This window comes from Rattus norvegicus, chromosome 9 (genome assembly GCF_021556685.1).
Source record: "Rattus norvegicus strain SHRSP/BbbUtx chromosome 9, alternate assembly SHRSP_T2T, whole genome shotgun sequence".
Classification (NCBI taxonomy): Eukaryota; Metazoa; Chordata; class Mammalia; order Rodentia; family Muridae; genus Rattus; species Rattus norvegicus.
Genome location: NC_141542.1, coordinates 14459539 through 14475541, shown reverse-complemented (window position 1 = coordinate 14475541; position 16003 = coordinate 14459539). Strand labels below are relative to the sequence as shown.

General features: G+C 40.3%; 1 pseudogene; it reads right to left on the bottom strand.

Moving 5' to 3' along the window:
- Positions 1 to 4160: 4160 nt before the first annotated feature.
- LOC148003349 (sulfotransferase 1C2-like) lies at positions 4161 to 15656 on the bottom strand (annotated as a pseudogene).
- Between the last annotated feature and the right edge of the window lie 347 nt (positions 15657 to 16003).

Genomic DNA, 16003 nt, shown 5'->3' with positions numbered 1-16003 from the left:
TCAACAAGATAAACAAGCCCTTTAGCCAAACTAACCAAGAGAGAGAGAGAGACAGTATCCAAATAAACAAAATCAATAAGGAAAAGGGAAACATAACAACTGATGCTCAAAAAATCATTAGGTCTTATTTCACAAGCCTATGCTCCATAAAAGTTCAAATTCTTAATTAAAAGAATGGTTTTCTAGACATGTACCACTTAGTAAGGTTAAATCAAGATCAGGCAAATTACCAACGCAGCTCCATAACCCCTAAAGAGATAGAAGTGGTCATTAAAAGTCTCCCAACCAAAAGAGCCCAGGGTAGATGGTTTTAGTGCAGAATTCTACCAGATTTTAAAAGAAGAGATAATAATAATATTCCTCAAACTATTTCACAAAAATACAAACAAAGGAACACTGACAAACTAATTATATGAGACCACAGTCACCATATTACACAAAGACTCAACAAAGAAAAAGAACTTCAGATTGATTTCTCTTATGAACATTGATGCAAAAATACTCAATAAAATTCTCAAAAACCACAAACTGAATTCAGGAACACATCAAAGACATCATCCATCAAAACTAAGAAAGTTGCATCCCAGGGATGCAGGGATGATTCAATATATGAAAATTCATCACAACCACTCTGGAAATCAGTCTGGAGGTTCTTCAGAAAATTGGACATTGCACTACCTGAGGACCCAGCTATATCAATCACTACTGGGCATACACCCAAAAGATGCTCCAACATACAACAAAGAAACACGATCCACTATGTTCATAACAGCCTTATTTATAATAGTCAGAAGCGGGAAAGAACCCAGATGCCCTTCAACAGAGGAATAGATACAGAAAATGTACATCTACACAATGGAGTACTACTCAGCTGTCAAAAACAATGACTTCAGGAAATTCATAGGCAAATGGATGGAACTAGAAAATATCATTCTGAGTGAGGTAACCCAATCACAGAAAAACACACATGGTATGCACTCACTATACGTGGACAGTAGCCCAAATGCTCAAATTACCCAAGATACAATCCACAGACCATATGAAGCTCAAGAAGAAGGACAACCAAATATGGATGCTTCACTCCTTCTTAAAAGGGTGAACAAAAATATTCATAGGAGGGGATATGGAGGCACAGTTTGGAGCAGAAACTGAAGGAACACCATTCACAGCCTGCCCCACCTGGGTATATAACCCATATATATGTACAGCCACTAAAACTAGATAAGACTGATGAAGCCAAGAAGTGCATGCTGACAGGAGCCTGATATATCTGTCTCCTGTGAGGCACAGCCAGAGCATGTCAAATACAGAGGCAAATGTTAGCAACAAACCCTTGAACTGAGAATGGGATCCCCATTGGGGGCATTAGATAAAGGATTGTAAGAGCTGAAGGGGCTTGCAACCCCATAAAAACAACAATGCCAACCAAGCTGAGATCCCAGGGCCTAAACCAATACCCAAAGACTGACTATACTTGGACTGACCCATGACTCCATCTGCATATGTAGCAGAGAATGGCCTTGTTGGGCAACAATGGAAGGAGAAACCCTTGGTTCTGCCAAGGCTGGACCCCCAGTGTAGGGGAACATTTGGGGGGAAGGGGGTGGTTGGGTAGGGAAACACCCTTATGGAAGAAGGGGGGGATAGGATAGGAGGCTTATGTCTGGGAAACTGGGAAAGGGAATAACATTTGAAATGTAAATAAAAAAATCCCTGACACTATTAATGGGACTCTTTTATGCTTATAGACATTAGTCTAGCTTAACTGTGCTCTGAGAGGCTCTATCCAACAGCTAATTGATAGAGATGCAGAGATCCACAGCCCAACATTAGGTTGAGATTGAAGAGTTTTTGTGGAGCAGTTGTTGGAAAGATGGGATGGGCAGAGAATAGAAACTTCAGAGGAAGACCAACAGAAGCAACTGACCTGGACCCTTGGAAGCTTCCTGAGAATTAACAACCAAGCAAAGAGCAAGCTTGGGCTAGACCTAAGCCTTGTGCAAATACGTGGATGATCTGCAGCTTGGTCTTCATGGGAGTCCCCCAACAACTGGAGTGAGGGCTGCTTCTGAACCTTTTGCCTGCCTGTACATACCATTCACACGTAACTGGCGCACCTAGTCTGGCATCAGTGGGAGACCATACGCCTAGTACTGCAGTGACTTTATGTACCAGGGTTTGGTGATACCCAGGGAGGGACTCCCTCTGCTCAGAGAAGAAAGTGAAGGGAAAGTGGGGGGAGGAACAGTGTAAGGGGGGTGTGGAGCTAATGTTGGGTTGTAAAGTGAATAAATAATGAAAAAAACAAGGCAATTACTTAGCTATACTTCAGATGTAATATTTCATTTACTTTATTCATTCTTTGCTCCAAAAGTAATAGTTAAAATTACCAGTGGGTAAATTATCTTGCACTTACTAAACTAACATTATATGTTTTACAATTTTGAACAACTTTACAAGTTACTGTTATTTTCAATTCTGAATAGAAATGTAAACTCCAAGCAAGACAAAGCCAGTAGAGGCTTAAGTTCATCACCAACAAGTTTCAACAATTTACCCCAAATTTACTGTTAACAGTACCTGGCTGAAGACACAAGCTGCGCCTTAAATACGCTGGAGCGACTCTGGGATGTTATGAACTTAACCTTGAAAGGAAGAAGGTATACGAACTTCTATTTGGTTTGGATTGTAAGAACAGACAAATTACTTACAGAAACTGAATTACTTCAATACACATGTGAAGACATAGAAGAAAACAATAAAAATTTACAATCCAATCAGATATAAACATCTTTTATATCATAGAAGTTGTCAATTATCTATGCACATATAGTTAGATTTTAGCAGTAACCAAACAGTTGCTTCTAAGTTCAACAAAATTACAGATGTTTTTCAGCATTTTATAGCCACATCGTTGGGAATGGGTTGTTGAGCTTCCTTTCACTTTAATGAGTATCTGGGATAAGCAAGTTATAAAGACAAAAGCTTTATTTTAGCTTTTGCTTTTGGAATTTACATTCCATGGTCAGATGGACAGAATATCATCATGGAATTAAATGACAGAGCAAAACTGCCCACCTCATATTATTGAATTTTTCATGGCCAAGAAACAAGGGAAAGAAAAAGCAAGGGCCAGGAGCACTCATTCTCTTCTAGGTCACAGTCCAGTTTCGTAGCTTCCACCCACTAAGTTCTACCACACATTCTAATGGCTCTTGCTGGCAGTAACACATGCTGTGCCCACGTCCTCGACATTTAGGAGAAAGTGTACATTTGAGTGATTGAAAGGAAATGTCATTCTAGCTCATGCTAGGTACCCTGAGCTCACATATATATCCTGCTCATGCCACAGGCTGCTCCTGCTGATCTCAGCTTAGCAGTGCTGACGTCTGCAACTAAAGTGACAGGGTAAGTGCTGAGACCCAAAACATGTTTGCCTTTCTGTCTTCTGAGCCATCATTCAGTCGTGCAACATGCTGTGTTCTCCATATTGCCTGGTTACTGGGAGTAAAAGGATGCCCAAGACATGGAGCGAGTGGGAGGTGGAAGGAAGTATGCTGGCAAGCAAATGCAGATGGACTCTGCTAAAGTGGGCAAAAGTACAAGCTGTTCCTCAGAAGCGATGACAGGAGATCAAAACTCAACTGGCTCCACACTGAGCATCAAGCCTCCATTCTGCTCTTGTCCAGACACAATTTGTGCTTCCAAAGGCCACCTTCATGTCTTCTGTCTGTTTCCTTTATGACCTAGAAGTAGGATTCCCTTTACTAAGACTTGGATTTCTGACATCTCCTTGAAGTTCTTCCCTCACTTTCCTCCCACAGAGCCTGCTCCCTTAAACACATTGCAACAAGTTGCAACATGTTGACTCTTCCCATTGTAATCAGGCAAAACAGACTGAACAGGAAGGACTTTAGGATTTCATGTACTTTAATTTAGATGATCACTATTGATGTGTGTTTCAGAGTTAGTATCCTGGTTATACCTTCTAGAAGAATGTCATCATAAAATGTATACTACTAGAGTTTTATTTATGTGTTTATTTACTAGCTCGTTAAGCTGTGTTATTGATTTGTACTGAAGAGTGGAGGAAGTATATACTAAACATGATGCTTTTATGAATGGTAATGTGATGTTAGTTATCACAGAGTAGGAGCCACAATCCTTGGCCTTTACAGGTTGCTTTCAGAGCTTCCTTTGGCTGAATTGAGGCTTGCAGACAGACTCCTGTCTTAGATGTCCTTCTTGATCAGAGTTCCATGCAGAAGTTTAGAGAGGTTCCGCCCATCTTTTGCTTATAGATTTCATCAAACCTGTCATTCTGAGCTACAGTAAAGTGGTTTTTCCAATCACCCACAGTTCCTGAAATACAAAGCCCAGACAAGAACATCAGTCTCTGATTGACAGACTTTGTGTCCCTGACTGGAGGGTGGAGGGACCACAATGGAGCTGTCATAACAGGAATCTAATTCCACATCACCTTACTTCTCCTGTCTGAAAAGGACCCCTATTTGTCTTTGGGAGGGGCACCAGCTTCTAAATTAAGTGGTTGATTAATTCAAGGTGATCTGGCTTACATATACTAGATAGTCATAGTTATAAAAATGAACAAATAGTAGACATATAATCATACCAGAGGAGCTTAAAATGTTATAATGGCCAAAGACCCTGGACATAATAAAATACATATTGTGATATTCCATCTATACATGATCTAAAAGCAAGCTAAATCAACCTATAGTGAAAAATGAGAACATTTTTCTCTGTAGGAAGTGACTGCAGGCAAAAGATATCACACGAAATTGCTCAAGGTGATGAAATTCATTGCTTCTTTGATTCAGATGCTAATTGAATAGTTTTATTTCTTTAGAAAATTTATTGAAGTGTAGAGTTAATTTCTGTGAATTGATTTTATGAAGAGTACATCTTTGGAATTCCTATGATTCTTGTGGAAATTATGCAATTTGATGAACAAAAATGTTCATTGTAGCATTGATCCTATAATGTAAACATAGTATTTATAGTTTCTATAATTAGAGAAATGATTGGAAAAGTAATAGTATGTCTATAACGAATGTACAAACAGTGATGTTTGAGATCTGTGTTTCTTTCTCTGGAGAGATAGCTCTTATTCATTATATACAAAAGTGTATAATATAACCACAGTTTATATTGTAATTAACAGATTAATGTCATGGTATCTGTATTTGTGTTTTTATGGCCAAAGCAAGCAAAGAAACAAACGCAAGTGAATCCAAAGAAGAGTGGACATGGATGGGCTGGAAAAAGCTACTTGTCAAATTCTCACCAGGGATTAATAAAGAAAAGAGATAGAACAGTTTGATTTGTTTCAGGGCCTGAACACTTGGTATACTGCAAGAGGAATGAAATGAATTAATTCATGTGCTAAAAGGAAGACAAAAGATGTTCTGGAGAAATGTGTAAACCTCAGTGCTGGTTGCACTGCTGTGGGAAAAATGCATGTGTCAATGAGACAGTGGGATGGGTTTCATTCTGTACCTAACATTTGGAAAGTGGGTTTACTGAGGATCTCTGTGAAATCATCAAACTATTGATTTTTAGAAAGCTATTGAGTATACTAACTTAAAAATAACATTTCCCACTTAAAAGTGAATCACTAGGGACAATCAGACCTTTTCTTTCAAAATATAGGAAGCATTAAGGGCCTGGGTCTTAGTAATACATGCTGAAAGTCCTGAAAGTGTCATGAGTCATGATTTGGAGGCAGAGTCAAACTAGATGTCAGCTCTGGTGAGTCTAACCGCAGGCAGGGATCCCAAGGAGGTGTGCACCAAGGGGAGTCTGTCTTAGTTATCTGTAAGACTTGCTTTGTAGAGCTTCTTGTACACTAGGAACAAATCTCTAGCTTTCTTAGAATCACAATATGTGGATTGGAGAGGGACTGCCTCAGAATTAGAGATAAATAAGCCCCACAGACCTTTTCTCATGAAAGGGGAAATGGACTGGTCCAGGACAGACTTGGGGACTGTAGAACGATTTGTCATAGGATTGTCTTTCATTTTCTCAAACGATGTCTCCAGGACTATTTTATCCACGACCTCTTCATCCAAATTCTTGCCCATGAACTACATTACCTTCTGGATTTCACGCTTTGGGTCCTGTGAGTGAGGGTAGCATTGAGTTGGACTGGAAAAGAGTTTTCACACTATCACATTTTTCCAGACATCCCTGTCAGAACCACATTCCTAAAGCAGCTTCCCTGTCCCTGGAGCTGAAGCAGTGATTTACTTACCCTCTTCATATCTTCATAGAAGAGAAAGAGAATCTGGTATCTGTCTCGAATTTCCCACCATCCTTTCACAAGGTCAAACCAAGATCCTCAACTTACTGTGAAAAACAAGAATTGTTTTCATGGACACAAACCTTCCAAGTCAGGAAAGTTTGACTTTCCTTTTTCTTTCTTTCTTTCTTTTTTTCTTTTTTCTGGCTTCAGGTACATCAGAGAAGAAAAAATTCTCTATTAGATATTTCCAGGGTCACTGAGCTGCTCAATTCTGAGGTCACGTAGTTTCTATCAGTATTGGAGGTTTTGCTTTAATATGAGAATTAAAGTGGCTTCATGTTGATTATGCACAATCACTTGCACCCTCATATTATAACAGGGTCACACAGGCTGAGGAAAGTCTATAGGCCAGGAATCCCTGAATAAAGGCCTTTAAATAGGAGGCACAGGAAACTCTGGGGGATCAACTGTCAGGGGTTGTTCTCTCAGCTCAGCCTAATTGGGGTAAAACCACAGAGGGACAATGCATTTTTATTTACCTTTTCCATTGATGAAGGTTTCAAAATACTCATTCCAGGTGCCTGGATCGGGGAGCACCTGGCTCATCCTGTAGAAGTGGTAGTAGGAAACCATGCAGTCTTTGGCATTTCGAGCCACATAAAGGAACTTTGGAGAAGAAGAGAGGTGAGTTAAAGGAACATGAACATGAAAAGTTCTGAGTTCTCACTCTGGCTGAGTCCTCTTGGGGAATGCTCAACTCTCCTGCCCTGGCACCAAGACTCAGCCTAGAGCAATGTCACCAATTATGGTACTCCCAGCCCAGCCCTAACTCATTGAAATTTATCTCAGTTCTTGATTTCCCTTTTGTTAGCAGGGGCAAACTCTTCCTCTAGATACTCTGAATCAACTACAGAGCCACTGAGCCTTCCAGAAACCTCAGCCTGATTTCTGGGAAAGCAATCACTCCACCTAGTGTTTCGATGTGGAGCAGCACCATGGATCCTACTTGCTATGAGCACAAACTTTCTTCCATGATGGTCACTTTCAAAACTGTGTGTTTCTACACAGAATAAACAAATGCCAGGTGCGTTTGAATAAGGACCCTTTTGGGAGACTTTTTCACCTTGCTAGAGATCTAACCCATGTTTCCTCCAAATCCAAATGCTTCTGCGCTCCAATGGAAAGAATTTTCTAAAGTTTCAGTTTATTTATTTATTTATTTATTTATTTATTTATTGATTGATTGATTGATTGATTGATTGATTCTTGCACTTTGTACTCAGGTTGTCTTTCACCTCAGTATTGACTGACGTTTTATGAATTTCTTCTTTCCTTTTCATGGATGTGGCTTCCAGTCACAACACAGGACTCTCACCTTTCCTCAGTCCTCATTCATCCCCTTTCCAAGTTCTTACATTTCTCTATCCAGATGCACACAGTCTGAGAGTTAGGCTACTTCTGGTTTTTAACATTCAGTGTTTTATATATAAATCATTAAATATGCATAATATTTATAATGTATATGATATATAATATATATGTGTATATACAATTATAAAACACCATTTCTTTATTTGATGATTTGACTCAAAGTCACACCTTCTTTCCTTATGTCATTTACGATACAATGATCTATTTTATACAGCATTAACATTTTTTTATTTTTGCATACAACAGGTTTGTCAGAAGTTTTTGGGGGCCAACTCTGACTCTTCTTTGGCAGACACCCTTATGAAGCTCTCTTCCCTTATGTATGTTGTGTGTATGTATGTATGTATGTATGTATGTATGTATGTTGCAATGTATGATCATGATCACAGTGGTAATCTGGGGGTCTGCGCTGAGATGACTCTTCAGAAAAGATCATGTGTATTTCTGTTGAGTATACTCTTGTTTTTGGTACTGGGGTCATCTTAGCTGACTTGTATGAGCTTGTAGTGTCCTGAACAGGGCAAAAAACGGGAATTAATCTTTAAAACCTTTGAGGGGTGACAAAAGACTATCCAGAAACTACCCAGGGTCTCCTTTACGACCCACAATGTACATTATATTGGTAAATTGCCTTCTGTTGTTTGAACTCACTGACAAGCTGTTTCCAGAAGTTGGGTTACTCTACACACATTTCAACACCAAGCATGTAGTTCTAAGTGTTCTCCAAGATCCCTTATCTGGGGAGAGACTATTCCACTAACTCTGTTACAAGGAGGGGAGAGAACAGTAAATTGCTTCTGTTACTGAGATCATCTGGAAGTTGAACTATTTCCTACAGGTGAAACTTTGTTTAGCCCACTGGGAAAGAGATGCTAGATCAGCTCTTGGAAACCTTAGCCATAGAGAGAAACCTCAGTGTGAAACTCCAGCTGATGCTTAAACTTCCTCAGTTTCATGAAAATGGTGTGAGCACAGGATCTCCTGATGTTATCTCTTTCCTACCAGTCCTTTACTTAGAGGAATACTCTGCTCAGCCTGGGTATTTTATGAGTAAACTGACTGGCTATCCCAATGGAGATTCATCAGTAGTTTTTGCTAGATGTTTGTGAGTCCTCCCCTTGTAATATTATCTTTCTACTGTGATTTGTTCCTTGACCTGGAAGCCGTGCCCAGGGACACACTATGCTCTGCCTGGGAATCTCAGTGCTGGGAACACAAAGTGTCAGATTCAAGAGGGCTTGTCCAGGCAATTTCTGCTTGAGGACCTGATTTGTTGTTTGTCTGTCTGTCTATCTCTCTAACTCCATCCTTTCATCTACATGCTGCTTGCTATTTATTTTTCTTTGGCTTGTTTTATATACTTAATAACCTCACTCATTCAAAACTGAAAATATACCCATTGAAGACTATTCTCTGTACCAGAGAGCTCAACTCCTCCACCTACATATACATGGAAGATGATGACCCATAATACCAAAGCTCTCTCCTCATTCTCTTATCTCCTTGTGTATGTTCTGTTTCAATCCCTATGCAAACATTAAAGCTAATGTTGCTGAATTATCCAGGGGATCAAATACCACTGCACAGGTCCATGATAATTATGCTTTTCTTAATTTTATTTCAGTTTTATTTTTTGTAACTTGGGAATTTCCTCAGCTTATTTGATCTCAGATAATATCAAGAGGTATTCCTCAGTGATTTCATGATAGCTGGTCCCAGTAATGCCAGGAATAGAATTGGCATTCCTCACCCACCTTTACAGACAATACACAGTCATTTGATTGTAGGAGCTCCAACAATATTTCTGCTATCTAGAAATACTTTAGTCCTTTCAAAACAATCCTTAAAGCTTAAATTATGCGATGGTTTTATTTATATCGATGCTTTGCCTACTTCTATGAACATGACCCATGTGCAAGCAGTACCCATCCAAACCAGAAGAGGGCATCATATCCCCTAGTACTGAAGTTTCAGACAATTGTGAGCTAATATCTGAACCTCTGTCCTCTGGAAGAACAGTCAATACTCTTAAGCACTGAGCCCATTTCTCCAGTCCCTTTTTATCTTTCTTTCACTATTTCCATTTAAAAAAGAAAAAGATTATTCTTAGAAAAGCCATTGACTCATCCTTGAACCTCAGCTCCACTCACTGCACGATTACTGTACCTTGGCATACTCCTTGGTATACCCATGGTATACTCCTACCATGGTCCAACACCCTCAATGTGTCAGGAACACAATAGACAAGACATTGGGACACATGACATAATCCTAGAAAGAGTGAAAGCAGCCTGGAGGCTTCTGAGGCTCCATCCAAGCCTCCTCTGCAGCTCCACTGGGATTTACCCTTTGAACATCAGACCTTTGCACTTGATCTGCTCAGTCTTCTTTGTGCTCCACTCCATAAGCCCTCCTATAGCCTACAGCCTATGGTTCCCATTCCCCACTCCCAGTCTGCTTCACTGAAGAACACATGATCCCCAGTACCTCAGTCTGCCCTCGGCCTTCACATCACATTTGAAAGCCTCTGGGGAACCACTCTACTAAATCTAGCATGGTGTTTGACTTTACTGCACAGTATTAGATCTCAGAGGTACAGCGTACTGCTAAGGAAGCTATACTCACTCAGGCTGTGAAGGCCTGAGGCTCTGGGCTCCCTGCTCCAGTCCCGATAGGAACTGCTACTGTCTTACCTTACAGTTGTTTGTCCAGAAAGACGGTGGCAGCAGCTGAGTGGGAAGATGGGTCCTTAATATCCTTGGAGCTGGCATCGCATTGGCTTTGTCCACACCTGTAACACAATTCAGGAGATGATTGCACAGTATGCTCTGCACATGAGAACATCCACTCCAGGCTGCCCACTCTCTCACAACTTATTCAATATAGTTCTTGAAGTTCTAGCCAGAGCAATCAGACAACAAAAGGAGATCAAGGGGATACAGATCGGAAAAGAAGAAGTCAAAATATCACTATTTGCAGATGATATGATAGTTTATTTAAGTGATCCCAAAAGTTCCACCAGAGAACTACTAAAGCTGATAAACAACTTCAGCAAAGTGGCTGGGTATAAAATTAACTCAAATAAATCAGTAGCCTTCCTCTACACAAAAGAGAAACAAGCCAAGAAAGAAATTAGGGAAACGACACCCTTCATAATAGACCCAAATAATATAAAGTACCTCGGTGTGACTTTAACAAAGCAAGTAAAAGATCTGTACAATAAGAACTTCAAGACACTGAAGAAAGAATTTGAAGAAGACCTCAGAAGATGGAAAGATCTCCCATGCTCATGGATTGGCAGGATTAATATTGTAAAAATGACCATTTTACCAAAAGTGATCTACAGATTCAATGCAATCCCCATCAAAATACCAATCCAATTCTTCAAAGAGTTAGACAGAACAATATGCAAATTCATCTGGGATACCAAAAAACCCTGGTTAGCTAAAACTATCCTCAACAATTAAAGGACTTCAGGGGGAATCACTGTCCCTGAACTCAAGCAGTATTACAGAGCAATAGTGATAAAAACTGCATGGTATTGGTACAGAGACAGACAGATAGAACAATGGAACAGAATTGAAGACCCAGAAATGAACCCACACACCTATGGGCACTTGATTTTTGACAAAGGAGCCAAAACCATCAAATGGAAAAAAAACAGCATTTTCAGCAAATGGTGCTGGTTCAACTGGAGGTCAACATGTAGAAGAATGCAGATAGATCCATACTTATCACCCTGTACAAAGCTTAAGTCCAAGTGGATCAGGGACCTCCACATCAAACCAGACACACTCAAACTAATAGAAGAAAAAACTAGGGAAGCATCTGGAACACATGGGCACTGGAAAAATTTCCTTAACAAAACACCAATGGCTTACGCTCTAAGATCAAGAATCGACAAACGGGATCTCAAAAAACTGCAAAGCTTCTGTAAGGCATAGGACACTGTGGTTAGGACAAATCGGCAACCAACAGATTGGGAAAAGATCTTTACCAATCCTACAACAGATAGAGGCCTTATATCCAAAATATACAAAGAACTCAAGAAGTTAGACCGCAGGGAGACAAATAACCCTATTAAAAAATGGGGTTCAGAGCTAAACAAAGAATTCACAGCTGAGGAATGCCAAATGGCTGAGAAACACCTAAAGAAATGTTCAACATATTTAGTCATAAGGGAAATGCAAATCAAAACAACCCTGAGATTTCACCTCACACCAGTGAGAATGGCTAAGATCAAAAACTCAGGTGACAGCAGATGCTGGCGAGGATGTGGAGAAAGAGGAACACTCCTCCATTGTTGGTGTGATTGCTGACTGGTACAACCATTCTGGAAATCAGTCTGGAGGATCCTCAGAAAATTGGACATTGAACTGCCTGAGGATCCAGCTATACCTCTCTTGGGCATATACCCAAAAGATGCCGCCCCAACATATAAAAAAGACACGTGCTCCACTATGTTCATTGCAGCCTTTTTTATAATAGCCAGAAGCTGGAAAGAACCCAGATGCCCTTCAACAGAGGAATGGATACAGAAAATGTGGTACATCTACACAATGGAATATTACTCAGCTATCAAAAACAACGGCTTTATGAAATTCGTAGGCAAATGGTTGGAACTGGAAAATATCATCCTGAGTGAGCTAACCCAATCACAGAAAGACATACATGGTATGCACTCATTGATAAGTGGCTATTAGCCCAAATGCTTGAATTACCCTAGATGCCTAGAACAAATGAAACTCAAGACGGATGATCAAAATGTGAATGCTTCACTCCTTCTCTAAAAGGGGAACAAGAATACCCTTGGCAGGGAAGAGAGAGGCAAAGATTAAAACAGAGACTGAAGGAACACCCATTCAGAGCCTGCCCCACATGTGGCCCATACATATACAGCCACCTAATTAGACAAGATGGATGAAGCACAGAAGTGCAGGCTGACAGGAGCCGGATGTAGATCACTCCTGAGAGACACAGCCAGAAAAAAAAAAAAGAAAATTTAGATGCCCAAACTACCAGACCCAAGGAGAACAGAAAGCCACTAATGACAACACATCCCACACCTGTGTAGCATGTTCAACTTCAATAGATGTGTCCCACACACATCACTGGAGTTCTACATTCCTACCCTGGGATTATTCCTCCTCGCCTCCTCCTCCTCCTCCTCCTCCTCCTCCTCCTCCTCCTCCTCCTCCTCCTCCTCCTCCTCCTCCTTCTTTTGCTTCTGTATTGGAATTAGTCATCCTGAGTTCATGAAACCCCCCAATTTCTCTGAGACCTATAAGAATGGACTTCCCACATTTTACCATGTTGCTTGGATTCTCATCAGTGCCCTTTCATGCTGCTGTCTATCTGTATGACCATGGGGTTAACAATTCTCCTAACAAGACTTACATCTCTAAGGAAACTCCTCTTAGTGTCCCTCTCAACCCCCAAACCTGAAGTCTCTTATTGGAACCTCAAGGAATTCACTCTATCATTTTGAGGATAATGACCTGGAAGCCAAGAATAACCAAATTTGTCCTTTTGAGCCAGAGCTGATCAGAAACAGTGAGCAGACTCTTTCCACCTCCCTTCCTGTCATATCAAAAACATCTCTCTGGTTCTGTGCAGTGATGTTTCTTCTATTACATCCTTTCTGATACATGGTTTGTGATGTTTGCACTTCTATTTACAACTCTTGTAGGGACTTTCTCTGTGAATCTTTGAGATAAACTGGAGTAAGATGAAATAAACATATTGCAGACTGTCCCTAAGGTCTTTCCTTTAATCTAGCAATCAGGCTCTTCAAATAATGGCAGTGGAGAGGTTAGAGAATTAGTCCTGCATTGCTTCAAAGATTGCATGAAATCATTCTGTTAGGCGGCACATTTGAATCTGGACTGTGATCCACAGAAAATGGTAAAGATTCTCTTATATGAATAATCTGAAAACCTGTCAAACAAGGAACAGAGATACTTTTAAAAAACTAGAATTGTGACTGATAATAAGTGGCATTTAACTATATACATACAGCGGGAGGGCATGCTGTAAACTTGCGTTCTACCTTACTTCTATGATATGAGGTCTGGAAGGTGACAAGGTATAATGCTTACTTTCCATTTTCAACTTGACTGGACTATGAACTGTATCTCTGGGTGTGTATATCCATAATGCGGTTTCCAGAAAGGTTCACCCACAGATTGGCAGCCCAATGGGAAATTAAACTAAATAGAAAAAAAGGTGAGCAAAACATTAGCATCCGTCTCTGCTTCTAACTATAGACTAATTGTGATGAGCTTCATGACAGATTCATAATGTGTCCTGAAATTTGAACATCAAGCTTAAAAGCCCTAAAATGCTGTAAGCAAAGCTTCACAGACAATTCTGGGGAAAATTTGGAAGAGCACAGTGCCAAAAGAGTAGAGAATGGAGGCCCACTCATGAGGCTGCAGAACTGCTCTATGGAGAGATGGGCTGGAGGTTATTATATTATATTTTGGTGAAGAGTCTGGCCACATATTGCTCTTGAACTAAGAACTTGAGGAAGGTTGATTTCACAACAATAAGGGATTATGTTTAGCAAGGAAATCTCAAGACTAGAAACTATGTATGAAAAGAAAAATGTTCAGTTAACGTCACGGGAAAAATAGATTTTCAATTGAACAAAGTAATTGCCTCCTCGTGTGTGTGTGTGTGTGTGTGTGTGTGTGTGTGTGTGTGTGTGCATATGTATGTATGTGCATGTGTATGTGTGTGTATTAATATGCCTGTGTATGTGTGTGCATGTGTGTGTATGTTTGTGTGCATGTATATATGTGTATGTGTGTATATGTGTGTATGTGTGTGTGCATGCGTGTGTTTGTGTGTGTGTGTGTGTGTGTGTGTGTTTTGAATCATAAGACACTGTCCAGAAACCACTTGGTTATGAAAGTAAAGTACTGAACGCAGATGGCTGTGAGCTGCTGATGAGTAGAGTTCTGTTCCTTCCTCTATTCTGCAGTTACACATGACCAGAGCAAAGGTATAATGAGAACATTAGGCAGAATTTTGCCTCCATATGCATCTATCTTCCTTGCTGATTCACATTTGGTAGAAATACAGAAAAAATGGATCTGGAAGGGGTGGCATATACATTTAACCCAACACTCAGGATGCAGAAGAGGAGAATCTCAGTGAGTTCAAGGCCAGCCTAATATACAGCATGATGCTGTTCCAAATAGCAAATAGGGGGAGGGAGAGAGACAGGATAGGAAAGAAAAAGAGAAGATGAAGGGACAAGGACAGAGATTAGACAGGAGAGGAACATATATGGAATCAGGGTCTCTTACCTGACGGTTGGGGTGGCCGAGCCCACTCAATAAAAGGGTGTCGGTGTTGAATGATGGTCCTCTGGCACTTCTCTACATCCCCATTCTGCTTAATCATGTCGACAATTTCTTGAATTCATGTTGTCCCTGGGAAGACCATAAAGATTGAGTTAGAAGATTATTCTTCAAACATACTAATGAATGGGTGTGGATGCAGATGTTGGCTTTACCTTCTGTTCTAACCAGGATCTTGTTAGCTATAGGAGAAATACTTTGGATCTCTGGGAAAGGTAAAAGAGTAGAGACAAATCTCACCTCTTCCCAAGAAAAATGAATGGTACAAGAGACTAAGCTTCAAGATCCCAGGGATAAGACATGTGAAGTAGCACCCATTGTGGGACAAAAAGAGCCAGCTTCTCATTTTAGGTAGTTCTAACTTAGGTGAGAAGTTCAGATAGCTCAGAGGATGAGGCTGGGGCTACTACTCTACCAGGTTACCTGATTTAGGGTAAGTACAGATGAGGAGGTCATCTGGCTTCGCCTTGAAGGTCTGAATCTGACTCCAGTTGTCGACAGTTGGAGCCTGCAGTGGGATCCCTGCGACCTCTTTCAGTTTTGTCTGTCTGCTCAATTCTGGGACCAGGGCCATGATGTCTCAGGGAAGAAGGTTTAGTCCCTGTGAGAAAAGATCAGAATGGAATTCTTAAAGTACTGTGATAAAGCATACACAACATGAAAATGACTCTTAAGTATCATAAGTGGATGGCTCAGTGGCATTAATAATATTCCTGTTGTTCTTTGTCTACCATCACCTTGAATCTCCTGAAAACATTTTACTTTTCTAGATGGAAGCTAGGAGCCCACTGCTGCTAAATCTCAGTGCCTGGCTACCACTATTTTCCTTTTTATCTCCTTAAACTCTAGATGCTTTAGAGTAAGTTCATTTTGTCCTCTTGTGAATAGCTAATTTATTTAGTTGAATATTCTTAAGGATTGGCTGTATTGTGGCATGTCA